The 14,649-nt window shown below is 36.4% G+C and overlaps 1 long non-coding RNA gene across 1 annotated transcript in view; it reads right to left on the reverse strand.

Moving 5' to 3' along the window:
• Positions 1–453: 453 nt before the first annotated feature.
• LOC123384468 overlaps positions 454–14,649 on the reverse strand; it is a 126,245-nt gene continuing 112,049 nt past the window's right edge. The window contains exons 3-4 of the long non-coding RNA XR_006595584.1: positions 887–950; positions 454–785 (exon numbers count right to left, since the gene is read on the reverse strand). This is a non-coding gene — a long non-coding RNA (uncharacterized LOC123384468). The remainder of the gene's footprint in view (positions 786–886; positions 951–14,649) is intronic.

The following is a 14,649-nucleotide window of genomic DNA, read 5'->3' on the forward strand; positions in this document are numbered from 1 at the left end:
ATTGAATCTATTAGTAATCTGGACCACAGGAGAGCCTCAAAGTAGCTGCTAAATGCATGACATGTTTTCACAATTATAATCAGTTAAATTGCTTAAGTGAGTGATTCTATTTAAATTAGGAAATTAAAAGTTTGAATTATTTTTCCACAAATTTGCTACTGCTTCTTGAGGAAGCTAAAGGTTTGCTGAACGCTGAAATTCTCCATAGCCACTGATTGTGTGCTGTTTACAATCAATCTACAATTTGCCTAGCTGCTTCCAATAAAATATTAATGCAATCAAACCTAAACTGTTTTCTTTAACATTTATCTTCTCATCCTGGGCCAGGCTGTAACTTCTTTTATTAAAATGAACCATGCTGTTTAACTGCACACATGTAAGTTTGGAAATCACATCCTAATGCATTCGAGAGAGTTTTCTGAATTGAGACTTCATCATCTGTAACTACATGATTTTCAACAAAGTATTTATTGTTGATATATTTTTATGTCTTAGCACAGTTTGACTAGGCAAGATGTAGATTACTAATGGGTATAGGATAAAGTCTCTGACATTTCCAGTATGCTTTGGGAGACAATAATATATGCCATGTATACATATATGTAATGTAAGAATATTAAACAACGTGTTCTCAAGAGTTCTTCAGGTCATCATTTCTAAAAAGGAGTGGCTTTCATTGTGGGTGTGGAGTAGTGTCAGAATACTCATGGTTGGAGAGCACTATAAGAAATGGAGGCCAGCAGTGTGTAAGCCCTCCTCCCCTCCAAGTGACTCCGATCCTGTCCCTGATTCAAAAGTAGAGAGCGATTATAAAAGCAGTTTAATAAGAGGGAAACCTCATTTATCTTGAAATGGCCACATATTAAAGAAGAGAATTTTGTTGTACCTGAGCTGAAGTTCTTAAGACTGGAAATTGGGCAGAATGAGACATGAAGGGCAGGGCCTTCCAGCTGCAGAAAAAAGAAAAACAAAAATCAAAACAACAGCAAAACAGGAACAAACCTTTGGGAATAATTATGACCTGGAAAAAAATGAGCAAGCATAAGTGAAATAAAAATGATGAAAGTAGTCTGGAACAAATAGATTTATAGCATTTTTGAAATACAAAGATAAGAAGAGTTTTTGTCTCAAAAATAAATCCCACAAAGGCCTTGACCATGATGACAGAGCTTTGATTTTCAGACATCACAGAGATTATACTGGGCCTAGGACTTCTTTATCCTGGATATGGTTAGAACAATCCTAAACTTCCTTGATGCCATCAGAGATTCCACATTTAGTAGCAAGAGAAGAGAAGCCCAAAACTCACCTCATACTATGCCCTGCCATGTGTGATAAGAAAACAGGGTTACTGGCTTCACCATTCTGAGCAGCAAATAGATTACACCAATTAAACAGCTTCTCACTTCATTCAGATATTCTAATTGCTTCTGATGCAAAAATTTATGTCTTACCAAACACCCTTTTGTCTTATGCCTCATGTCAAATCAAACTACAGACACCACTAAACTGGGGAAACAAAGCAGAGTTGGCTTATTATTGGGCAAAGAGAGCTAGATCATTTAAGAAACAAGCTTTGTGGGTCTCCTTGGGCAGAAATATAATGGACTAGCTTAGAGTTTCTTAGCAGTGGCACTACTGACGTTTGGGCTAGATAGTTTTTCACCGTGAGTGAATGTGTGTGGGTGTTCTATATATTGTGGGGTGTTGAGCAGTATCTCTGGCCTTTATCCACTATATGCATGTTACCCCACACCCCTAGGCGTGACAATCAAAACTGCCTCCAGACATTTGCAAATCTCCCTTTGTGAGTAAAGTCACCCATGGTTGATAATCACTGGGCAAGATAAAGGAAAAAAGAATAGCAATTTATGCAGTATTCTGAGTTTAAATCTTTGGTCGACTTATGAAATAGATTGTAAACTCTTTTGTTTTTCTTTTTTTACAAATGGTCTTTATATGATTAAGTCTCAAAAGGAAGGGTGCAGCTCTCAAAGAGGTCCAAGACGAGATGAATAAGGCTATAATTAGGCTTTTGGATGTGCATAATACAGGCTTGAACAATTTTTCTTCAACATCCCACTTTATGGACCACTATTGTTCCTGAAAATACAGAAAAGGCCAGCACTGGGTTATATGTTAATAGCTTCCAGGTCTTCACCACTATATACATTATTACGAGCAGATGTTCTATGAAGTGGATTTAGATGAATGTTCTGGCATTCAGTGTGAGAAGAGCAGAAGCAGTTTATTTTCCTTTTGTTGAAGAATGAGTTTTTGAGAAATCTGACAAGAAAGCAGTTATGCAGCATCATTTAAGACTCTGGAGACCAGACATCTGAAGACGTGAGTTGAAAAAGAATAACTACAGTCGTGTGAGATGGGACTAGAAGACACTTCAGAACCAGCACTGAAGATTCCCCATTCTTGACAAGGAGAACAGGTCCCAGAGACCTCCAGCGTCTATTTTTAATAACCAAGTTTTTCTTCCCTTTAATATGCATATAAATTATTCAACTGTCTCTGTGGTATTACTCCAAGCACAGAAGGAAATGCTACCAATGGCATATACTCTTCCTCAGCACACCAGTAGGAAAATTAAGGTGAGACTATTGTTCAGAAGCACTTAAGCCAATGTACTTGGTCTAGTTTGTTGTGCTCCTAGGGTTCATGCAGTGCCGTTTACCACAGTCCCAATAGCAGAGTAACTTTTGGATTGGTATCTGTCCTTTAGTATCCTGGATTTTCCCAATAACACATAATATCATTTTGATGAGGTAACAAAATATGGTATAAGAAGTTAACATAATATGCAAAATGATATGAATTTTTCCATGAAGTGATGTCGTGATAAATCTCAATATTATAAGAGGATCTCTAATTTTATATGGTTTAAATGAAATCTTTTCATAGAAGGTGAGATGGTATGGTATAGAATATCATCTGAAAATATGTTTTAATCCCTACACTTGCATATACTGATACAAATTTGCATATGCAATATAATTGCATACTACCATAGGCACTGTGGAAATCATTAGAAATGGTTGATTCACACATTTCTCCCTTCTTAGTAATATATCTGTTATCTTTAACCTTTCTCATAGTTACCCTTCCTGCTCAGCCTAACATTAGAACCACAATTAGTAGCTATCTTTTCCCAAATTCTCATCTCTGTCTTGTTTGCCTTCCTCCTTTTAAAAACATTCTACCATACTCTAAATTCCATTCAACCTAGGGATTCTTTCCTCCATCATGCCCAAACTCCCCCCCTATATCTTCTGTATCTTCCTTAAGTGCCTATCACTGCACACTAACAAACCCTTGGCTTACTTCCTTTTAACATTTCCCATTGGGACTCTGGTAGAAGGAATCCTATTCACTTCTCTGAACTAATACAAAACTGTATTGTTACACATCTGAATTTCTGGGTTTGATATTAGTTCATATACACCATGCTTGCCACATTCTTGTTTTAATCACACACAAACTTCAAGGAATAAATCTATCTTAACAACAATTTTTATGGAAAGGGAAAAGGTTCTACCAGGTTTTTATTACTAATTTAATTGTAGCAACAATATAGAATTGCTACCTACACAAAACTAATTTGTTTAGAGATTGCAAAATTAGACATACAGTATAAAGAAATAGATTTTAGCTCCCAATTTACTTTGAACCTCAATGTTTGAAGTTGCTTAATCTCTGACAATCATATTTTATTTTTTTAATGTTTTTCATTTTTGAGAGAGAGAGACAGAGTGAGAGTGGGGGAGGGGCAGAGAGAGAGGGAGACACAGAATCCGAAGCAGGCTCCAGGCTCTGAACTGTCAGCACAGAGCCCAACAGGGGAGTCGAACTCATGGACCACAAAGTCATGACCTGAGCCAAAGTCAGACATGTAACCAACTGAGCCACCCAGGTGACCCTCAACAAGGTAATTTTGACACCTGGTCAACTTCAGAGCACAATTTGAAGGTTGACTTTTTACCTTCTCTCAAGTGCTGATTTCTGAGGTCCAAATGTGTTTTAAGGTTTAGTTTACTGTAGACAGAACCATGTCTTCAAATGTGGGAGCCGAGTCTTACAAACTTTGTAAGACTTTGTAAACTCCAGACTTTGAGGTGTCAGCACAGAGCCCGATGCGGTGCTCAAACTCATGAACCGTGAGGTCATGACCTGAGCCAAAGTCAGGAACTCAACTGACTGAGCCACCCAGGCACCCCTGACAATCATATTTTAAAGATAGATCAAAGCCTCAAGACTGTACAGAGAAGGAGAGCCAGAGTAGTGGATATGTCTAGAAAGTATGTCAAATATGAAAGCTGTTGTATTCAAGGGTTATACTTTGTCAATTTAGTTATATTTCTATCCATAAGGTTTAGACATGTATTTTTCTGTGTATAAGTAGAAAAGAGAACTATAAATAGTTAAGAAAAATGTAGAAACTGTATCAAAGGCAGAAAATAATTGGTTAAGACTAATCAGGTATAAAAAGGGCCCATCAAGGAGTTCTAGTATGATGGGTCAGCCACATGCAGTAGGAGAGAGTATATAACACAGATTCGGTATCTTTCTCTTACAAGAGCTAAAGCCTCTGGATGACTGTGTGGGCAACAACACATTGCTAAGATTTCACACTAAGGGACATTTCTTTGGACAAAGCTTGATAGATCTGGGGGAGATACCAAGAAAGAAGCTGGAAGTAAGGAGAAAAGCGAAAAAAGGAAAGGCCTCCTAAATTTTTTGCTAATTGACTGGAGCCTTGTGGTTGTCCATTTCTTACTTCAAATTCCAGGTCACGGTGTAAACCAAGCATTTTCACTAGAAGAGTTTAAGAAATTAGCAATGTTCAGCTGTAAAAATAGAATATATTAATAGCCATCGCCAAAACTTGAGGACTCATAAAGAAGTGAGATTAGACCAACCAGTAACCATCCTTAGACCCATTCAAGGTATTTCTGTGTTGTGAGCCATATGATTTAGGAAGATATGAATACTGTGCATGTGCACACATGAACACACACACAAACACACACACACACACACACACACACACACACACACACACACACACACTAAATGTATTAGAGAATACTCAGGCACCTCTGTCACTCAGAATCTGGCATGCAGTTCTGGTACGGCTCAAACACATGTTCTTGTGACTCAGTCTTTCAGGCCTCTAGGAAATTCTTCCACATTTCTTGCTTTACATTTTTTCATTTGAGTATAGTTGAAATACAATGTTACATTAGTTTTAGGTATATAACTTAGTAATTTGACAAGTTTATACATTATGATATATTCACCACAAGTATAGCTACCATCTGTCCTGTTCCATTGCTATTACAATATCACTGACTGTATTCCTTGTGCTGTGCCTTTTATTCCTGTGACTTACTCATTTCATAACTGGAAGCCAGTATCTCCAACTCTCCTTCACCCATTTTGCCCATCCCCACCCCCTATAAATACAAACTTGTATTTATAGGTCTGATTCTACTTTTTGGTTTTTTATTCATTTGTTATTATTGTTGTTCTTATAGTCCACTTATGAGTGGAATCATATGGTATTTGTCTTTCTCTGAATTATTTCATTTACCATAATACCTCAAGGTTCATCTATGTTGTCTCAAATGGCACAATCTCATCGTTTTTTATGGCTGTATAATATTCCTCTGTGTGTGTGTGTGTGTGTGTGTGTGTGTGTGTGTGCGCGCGCGCGCGTGTGTGTGTATATATATATCTTTGTCCATATATTGATGGATGCTTGGGTTGTTTTCATATCTTGGCTATTGGAAATAACTGTGCAATAAACATAGGAGCACATATATCTTTTTAAATCAGTGTTTTTATTTTCTTTGGTTAAATACTCAAAGTTGAATTACTGGATCATATGACAATTCTATTTTTAATTTTTTTCTGAACCTCCATAATATTTTCTACAGTGGCTACACCAGTTTGCATTCCCAACAACAATGCATGGGGGTTCCTTTTTCTCCATATCCTCAACACTTGTTTATTGAGTTTTTGACTTTAGCCATTTTGACAGGTGTAAGATGATATCTAATTGTGGTTTTGACTTGTATTTCCCTGATGATAAGTGAAATTGGACATCTTTTAATATGTCTGTTGGCCATCTGTATGTCTTATTTGGAAAAAATGTGTATTTAGGTCCCATGCCCACTTTTAATTGGATTGTTTGACTTTTGTATTGAGCTGTATACGTTTATGTATTTTGGATATCAACTCCTTATCATATATATAATTTGCAATATCTCTTCTTCCATTCCGTAGGTTGTCTTTTTGTTTTGTTCATGGTTTCCTTTGCTGTGCAAAAGCTTTTTAATTTTTTTTTTTCAACGTTTATTTATTTTTGGGACAGAGAGAGACAGAGCATGAACGGGGGAGGGGCAGAGAGAGAGGGAGACACAGAATCGGAAACAGGCTCCAGGCTCCGAGCCATCGGCCCAGAGCCCGACGCGGGGCTCGAACTCACGGACCGCGAGGTCGTGACCTGGCTGAAGTCGGACGCTTAACCGACTGCGCCACCCAGGCGCCCCTGCAGAAGCTTTTTAATTTGTTTTAGTCCCAATAGTTTGTTTTTGCTTTTGTTTCCCTTGCCTCAGGAGACATATCTAGAAAAATGTTGCTGTGGCCAATGTAAGAGCAATTACTGCCTGTGCTCTCTCCTAAGATTTTTATGCTTTCAGTTCTCACATTTAGGTGTCCATATTACCCAAAGCAATCTACAGATTCAATACAATCCCTATTAAAATACTGGCAGCATTTTTCACAAACCTACAACAAATAATACTAAAACTTGTATGGAGCCATAGAAGACCCTAAATAACCAAAACAATCTTGAGAAAGAAGAACAAAGCTGGAGGCACCACAATACCAGATTTCAAGATACATACAAACCTGTAGTAATCAAAACAATATGATACTGGCATTAAAATAGACACGTAGATCAATGGAACAGAATGGAGGGCTCAGAAATAAACTCACAGTTATATGGTCAATTAATCTTCGACTAAAAAGGCAAGAATATACAATAGGGAAAAAAGACGATGGTCTCTTCAATAAATGGTGGGGAGAACTTCACAGCTACATGTAAAAGGAAGATGGACCATTTTTTGATACCATACATGAAAATGAACTCAAAATCTGTTAAAGATCTTGCCCTACATTTTTGAAAAAAAAGGTAACCTTGGCCAAAAGTTTTGAAGGTTTGGATTGTGCCACTAACCTCTTTTTAGGTAACTGCTTTGAACTAAAAGAAGAATTTCAGGTATGGAGACAGTTGAGTCAGAACAGAAACTATTAAACCTGTGCATCCTTCCTCTCCAATAGCAAGATGCCATAAAGTCTTGCAGAATAGAGTATCTTTGGCTGGTGCTGCTAAGCTTTTTTTTTTTTTTTTTTTTGCTTGCTTGCTTCTCATTTTCTATTCTGTAGTTCTGTTGAAAATCACCAAAATAAAAATATTAGATATATTTTAGATAAGATATAGAAGAAACAAATAGAAGAAACAAATGAAACAAGAGTGATCTTCAAATAGAGTGAATTATGGTCTTTTGCCAGAAACTAAGCTTAAGTTTGAATTTGCACTGTTCACATTATTTGTTATAAACTTACTTATTTTTAGTAATATCATAAAGCTTAGCAAAAAAAAAAAGTTAACATATCTGACTGGAAAAATGCAACATAAGTAACATTCCAATAAAGAAACAAGATAATCAGAACAAGGAAATGAACATTATAACCATGATTATGAAGAATAAGATTCATGTACAAATAATTTCAACACTGATTTCTAAAGAGAATAATATTTTCTGGCAATTATAGATCAAAGTATATGAAGATAAGCTTGAAAAAAAATGGGCACCATACTGCTACTTTTATTTTCTGTATAATATTCCAGCATTGAAAATTTTGAAAGAAGAATGTAAACAATAATCTATGGAATACTGCCATAAGAGATGGTGAAAATGGCAATGTAAGATGGCAATTTGTTAAATGAAATTAAAATATTTTGCAATATTTTAGAATGATCATACTTTACTGTTTGCTACCCCATTACAATGTTTGAGCATATTGTTTTAACCCTATAATTCCTGTTATAGTTTTTTTAATTTTTTACATGGCAAATGGGGTTTATTTTATTTTTTTTTGAAACAATCGTTTTTATTTATTTATTTATTTATTTATTTATTTATTTATTTATTTATTTATTTTCAATTTAGCTAACATATAGTGTACTCTTGGCTTCAGAAGTAGATTCCCATGATTCATCACTTACATACAAACTCAGTGCTCATCCCAACAAGTGCCCTCCTCAATGCCCATCACCCGCCTTCCACACACCCCCAAACCCGACCCCTATCAATACCCAGTCTGTTCTCTGTATTTAAGAGTTTCTTATGGGTTTGCCTCCCTCTCCGTTTGTATCTTGTTTTTTACTTCGCTTCCCTATGGTCATCTGTTAAGTTTCTCAAATTCCAAATATGAGTGAAATCATATGATATTTGACTTTCTCTGACTTATTTTGCTTAGTATAATACCCTCCAGTTCTATCAATGTTGTTTCAAATGGCGAGATTTCATTCTTTTCCATCGCTGAGTGGTATTCCATTGTGTATATATACCACATCTTCTTTATCCGTTCATTGGTTGGTGGACATTTGGGCTCTTTCCATAATTTGGCTATTGTTGACACTGATGCTATAAACATCAGTGCATGTGCCCCTTTGAATCAGCACTCCTTTAACCTTTGGACAAATTCCTAGTAATGCAATTGCTGGGTCTTAGGGTAATTCTATTTTGAATTTTTTGAGGAAACTCCATACTGTTTTCCAGAGTGGCTATACCAGTATGCATTCTTACTAACAGTGCAAGAAGGTTTCCCTTTCTCTATACCCTCACCAACATCTGTTTCCTGAGTTGTTAATTTTAGCCATTCTGACATGTGTGAGATGGTATCTCATTGTGGTTTTGATTTGTATTTCCCTGATTATGGGTGACGTTGAGCATCTTTTCATGTGTCTATTTGCCATCTGGATATCTTCTTTAGAAAAGTGTCTATTCATGTCTTCTTCCCATTTCTTCACTGGGTTATTTTTTTTTTTTTTTAGGTGTTGAGTTTGGTAAGTTCCTTATAGATATCTGATACTAACCCTTTATCCAATATGTCATTTGCAAACATCTTCTCCCATTCTGTCAGTTGCCTTTTAGTTTTGTTGATTGTTTCCTTTGCTGTGCAGATGCTTTTAATCTTGACGAGGTCCCAAGAGTTCAATTTTGCTTTTATTTCCCTTGCCTTTGGAGACATGTCAAGTAAGAAGTTGCTCTGGACGAGGTCAAAGAGGTTGCTGCCTGTTTTCTCTTGTAGGATTTTGATGGTTTCCTGTCTCACATTTAGATTTTTCATCCCTTTTGAATTTATTTTTGTGTGTGGTATAAAAAAGTGACCCAGGTTCATTCTTCTGCATGTTTCTGTCCAGTTCTCCCAGAAATATTTGCTAAAGAGATTGTCTTTTCTCCTTGGATACTCTTTCCTGCTTTGTCAAAGGTCAGTCAGCCATATATTTGTGGGTCAGTTTCTGGGTTCTCTATTCTATTCCATTAGTCTATGTGTCTGTTTTAGTGCCAATACCACACTGTCCTGATGATTACAGCTTATAATCCTCCTTTCTAGTGGAGTTTGTGTCTGGTTTGAGGATCAAGGTAATGCTGACTTCATTGAATGAGTCTGGAAGACTTCTTTCCATTTCTGTCTTTTTGGAACAGTTTAAGAAGAATAAGTATTAACTCCGCTTTAAATATCTGGTAGAATTCCCCTGGGAAGCCATCTGGCCCAGGACTCTTATTTGCTGCGAGATTTTTTTTTAATGTTTATTTATTTTTGAGAGAGAGAGAGAGAGAGAGAGAGAGAGAGCGCGCGCGCAAGTGCACAAGCAGGGGAGGTGCAGAGAGAGAGGGAGACACAAAATCTGAAGTAAGCTCCAGGCTCCAAGCTGTCAGCACAGAGTCCAATGTGGGGCTCCATGAGGTCATGACCTGAGCCAAAGTTGGACACTTTACCAATTGAGTCACACAGGCACCCCTGCTGGGAGATTTTTGATAACTGGTTCAATTTTTTCATTGGTTATGGGTATGTTCAAATTTTCTATTTCTTCCCATTTGAGTTTTGGTAGTGGGTGAGTGTCTGGGAATTTGTCCATTTCTTCCAGATTGTCCAGTTTGTTGGCATATAATTTTTCATAGTATTATCTAATATATGTTTGTATTTCTGTGGTGTTGGTTTTGACTTCTCCTCTTTCATTCTTGATTTTATCTATTTGGGTCCTCTCTCTTTCCTTTTTGAGAAGTCAGGCTAGGGGATTGTCAATTTTGTGTGTTCTTTCAAAAAACCAGCTCTTAGATTTATAGATCTATTCTACTTTTTTTTTTTTGATTCTATATTGTTTATTTCTGCGCTAATCGTTATTGTTTCTCTTCTGTTGGCTTTGGGCTTTCTTTACTACTGACTTTCTAGTTCCTTTAGGTGTGAAGTTACGTTGTGTATTTGGGACCTTTCTTGCTTCTTGAGTTAGGCCTGAATTACTATGTATTTTCCTCTCAGGACTGCCTTTGCTGCATCCCAAAGGGTTTGGACTGTCGTGTTTTCATTTTCATTTGCTTCTATATATTTTTTAATTTGTTATTTAATTTCATGGTTGACCCATTCATTCTTGAGTATGATGTTTTTTAACATCCATGTATTTGGGGGATTTCCAAATTTTTTCTTGTGGTTGATTTCATGTTTATTAGCATTGTGATATGAAAATATGCATGGTATAATTTCAATCCTTTTATACTTGTTGAGGGCTGTTTTGTGACCCAGGATGTGATCTATTTTGGAGAATGTTCCATGTGCACTCAAAAAGAATGTGTATTGTACTGCTTTTGGATGAAAAGTTCTGAATATATCTGTTCAATCTGGTCCAATGTGTCATTCGGAGCCATTTTTTCCCTATTGATTTTCTGCCTAGATGATCTGTCCATTGTTGTAAGTGGAGTATTAAAGTCCCCTACAACCACAGTATTATTATCTATACATTTATTTATGTTTGTGATTAATTGATTTATATATTTGTGTTCTTTCACATTGGGTGCATAAACAATTACAATTGTTAGCTCTTGATGGATCAGTGGGTTTGGTGTAAGTGGCCTGGCCTCCACTGGTGCTGCTGTCCTGTTCCCTGAAGACCCACTGGTTGGTGTTGGGGAGAAAAATGGGGATACCCCAGTCTCTCCTCCCCAGACTGTCTCAAACCATGCTGTTCAGGCAGCCCTCCAGAGTAGTGCAGTTGGTCGACTTGCTCTGTTCCACAGTTTCCTGTGCCTCCTAGGCACTGAGCTGGCATTCAAAACCTCATGTCTTAAGGGGCCCTGCACCATGTGGATTCTGTTCTGGTGTAGCACCACTCCACTCTGCCTATAAAGGTCCTTTGGCTAGTGCCTGCAGAGTCCTTTGTCCTTGGGGAATAAACCTCTTCCCATGGTACTCAAGAGTGGGGACTGTTCTCTCCCAGTGCATCCCTGAGATCACTACTGCACCCCAGTGCTTCCTCTCTCCCCCTAGGTGTGCACACAGGGTCATGGCTTCTGTTCGTTGTAAGTGGTGCACTTTTGAAAATTCTGATCTTCAGCTCCTAAGGCTCTTTGCAAAGTAGAAACTGGTACCCTCCATATTTCTCATTCCCCAGTCTGTGGTCTGGAGAGGTTTTTCTCTTGTCCTAACACAAAACCACAATTCACAGCCTCTCATTCTCTCCCTTTTGTCTCTTCATAGAAGGACATCCCTCCCCTCTGTGCCCACTCTGTTTTATGTCCCCCAATTCGCATACACATAACTCTGTCTATCCAAGCCATTTCCCTTCACTTTTGTAGATTTTTCTGTCTCTGCAGAAAGAATTCCTGGGTATTACACATGGCTGACTTCAATACAACTGTGTTTGAAGGATGAGGGAAATCCCATCCCCCTACTTCTCCACCATCTTAACTCCTCATCCTATAATTCTTTTTTTAAACCTAACTTTAAATTTAAGAATTTTATTGTCAATTCCAATGACTATTGTCTCTGTAGACTACAATTTTCCATATTGAAACTATAAAATAACTATAAAATAACTAAGAACTACAATAACTCAAAAAGAGCTGATAAGAGGCTGGGATTGATTACAGGGAGTTATATAAATGGGCTTGAGGGAACTTCTTAAGAGTAATGGGGATATCAAATAACTTCATTATTTTGGTGGTTACATGACTTTAAACATTTGTCAAACTCATCAACTGTACACTTGATATTAAACAGTTGAATATCACTGTTTGTAAAGTATACCTCAATATAATTGACTTAAAAATTACACCATCTGTTCTTTGAGCTCTAATACACAATTATACACCATTATTTCAATAAATGATCCAAAACATTTGATTTTGTTAAACATTTGTTTAAGTTTTCTAATTTAATATTACTGTCAAGGAAATAAAAATGTTAAAATTTTGGTTTTAACAACAATTAAGGGTGCTGGTAAAGTAAAAGCTAAGTTTGTATAGAATTAACATAATCATGAATTATGTCATTCTGAATTTATTAACCACTCAAATACCACTGGTGTATCAATAATTGAATATTCAAACAAACACAATAAGATTGTTTACTTAACTGTTTATATTTTGACAACTTTCAATCCACTAAAAATGGTATCTTAACATATATTTCCATTTTCTCATTATGTGGCTACATTTTTAGAATAGAAAAATAAAAAAATATTGTATGTATCAATTGTGTTAGTTTGATTGTAACTTTTAGACAAGGGGTGTATGATCCTCCATTTTCACGCCACAGGTCCCACAAATATTAGAGGTGGGTCTGAGGTCCCCTTAATCCATGAGACTATTTATTGGAAAATTATTTCATTTCCAACATAAAAAGGAACATATTAGCCATTGATGGTGCCCTAAGCTAGAATGGACAAACCCCTTAGGCTGTGTATTCCCTATAATTAGACCAGTTCAGGTCAGATGAACAGTTGCCAGAGAGAGACACTTTAGAACAGATTTCTTGCATAAGAATAAGGTTGATAAATGACATACTAAGGGTATTTTTAAATGCCAAACTACCTTCTGAGTACATTAATATTTATTGTTTAGAGTACTAGCCTCTGTGGTAAACACTTCTTAAATATTAAGTCATTTAAGCTCTACAAATTTTAAGGTAGGTGCCATATTCTCCATTTTATAATAAGAAAATCCAGCCTAGGGGAAATAATTTTAAAATAAATAATTTCCCCAAGATTAGCCTGCCACTATATTCAGAGTCTTAATTTGACTTCTGGTCTATTAGCCTACAGTGACCATGTGATTATTCATTACACAATAGTGCCTTTCATTTACTTCTCAATTTTGAAAGGATGTTTCCTCTAGAAGACATAACAGATGCTATCAATGCCTTACCATATCCTCTGAGTGCTCCCCTATTCCTTGAATTCCAGCCCACCTTCCAGCACATTTAACATCTAGCACCTGCACCTTGTTGCCAGAAGAATTTCTCTGACCCAGGCTAGCTCTGAATATTCAGATGACAGGTTAGAAATATCAGGGAACAATCAGCCTCCTTGGGAACAATCTCCTAACCAATAACTGATGGGAATTACATGTAAAAGACCCTCTTTATACCTCATTTGGAAAAATCCCTAGTATGTGTCCCAGCAGTCTCTAGTAGAAATTTTATGCCCATCCACTTATTTGGAAAAATGACATTAATTTATTTTACATAATAAAAGATATTCTATAAAATGTATTATAAATATACAAATGTGATGTTATTATATAAAAGCATAATAACTCCTTAATCCACATCATATAGTTCTCAGCTAAACCTATGTAAATCTGCAATGCTTCAAGTTATTAATTTCCTATAGCCAGTCTACAGTGTGTTCAAGGCTATTCAGGATAGAATCCCTAATGATTCAAATTAAAATTACTAAAGAAAATATTTTATAATATTATAAAAATGTTAATGGTAGCTTAATTGAAAAATGCTTGCAATACAAAGTTGGCTATAATTGAAAATAGGTCTTCCATCTTTTTAAGCCATAATCTGAAATATGATAAAAATTGATTGAAAGTCATTCTCCTATATTACAGATATTGCATTAAAAGCATTAAAGTATTTAAGATTTTTATTTCTTATGTGCATAAATTCATTTAATTGAAATCTTTGGTATTAACCAACTCTGCATGCTTATCAAGTAATCCTTCTGTACAAGTTGGTGCTGAACAGTCATTATTTTTCCCTTCCCCCATTTCCACTGATTGGTTTTATTGTCAGTAAATAACTTTGTTTTTAACAAAAGAATCACACCTGGAAAATGTGCTTATATAATACAGCCTGTTTAAATCAAATTATATTTATATGCTCAGGGTTCTAAGGAAGAGAGGTATTGAAAGAATCAGAGGATTGTGGCAGTGGACCCAGTGACTTCTTGTTTACTTAAAGGAGAAGTTGTGTGGTTCATAGCTCTCAGTTGGTCTAGACAATGGCATAGGGACCTCAGGTGGCTCTATGGACTGGACATGGTGGAAAGGACCTCAGATG

Source organism: Felis catus, chromosome A3 (genome assembly GCF_018350175.1).
Source record: "Felis catus isolate Fca126 chromosome A3, F.catus_Fca126_mat1.0, whole genome shotgun sequence".
Classification (NCBI taxonomy): domain Eukaryota; kingdom Metazoa; phylum Chordata; class Mammalia; order Carnivora; family Felidae; genus Felis; species Felis catus.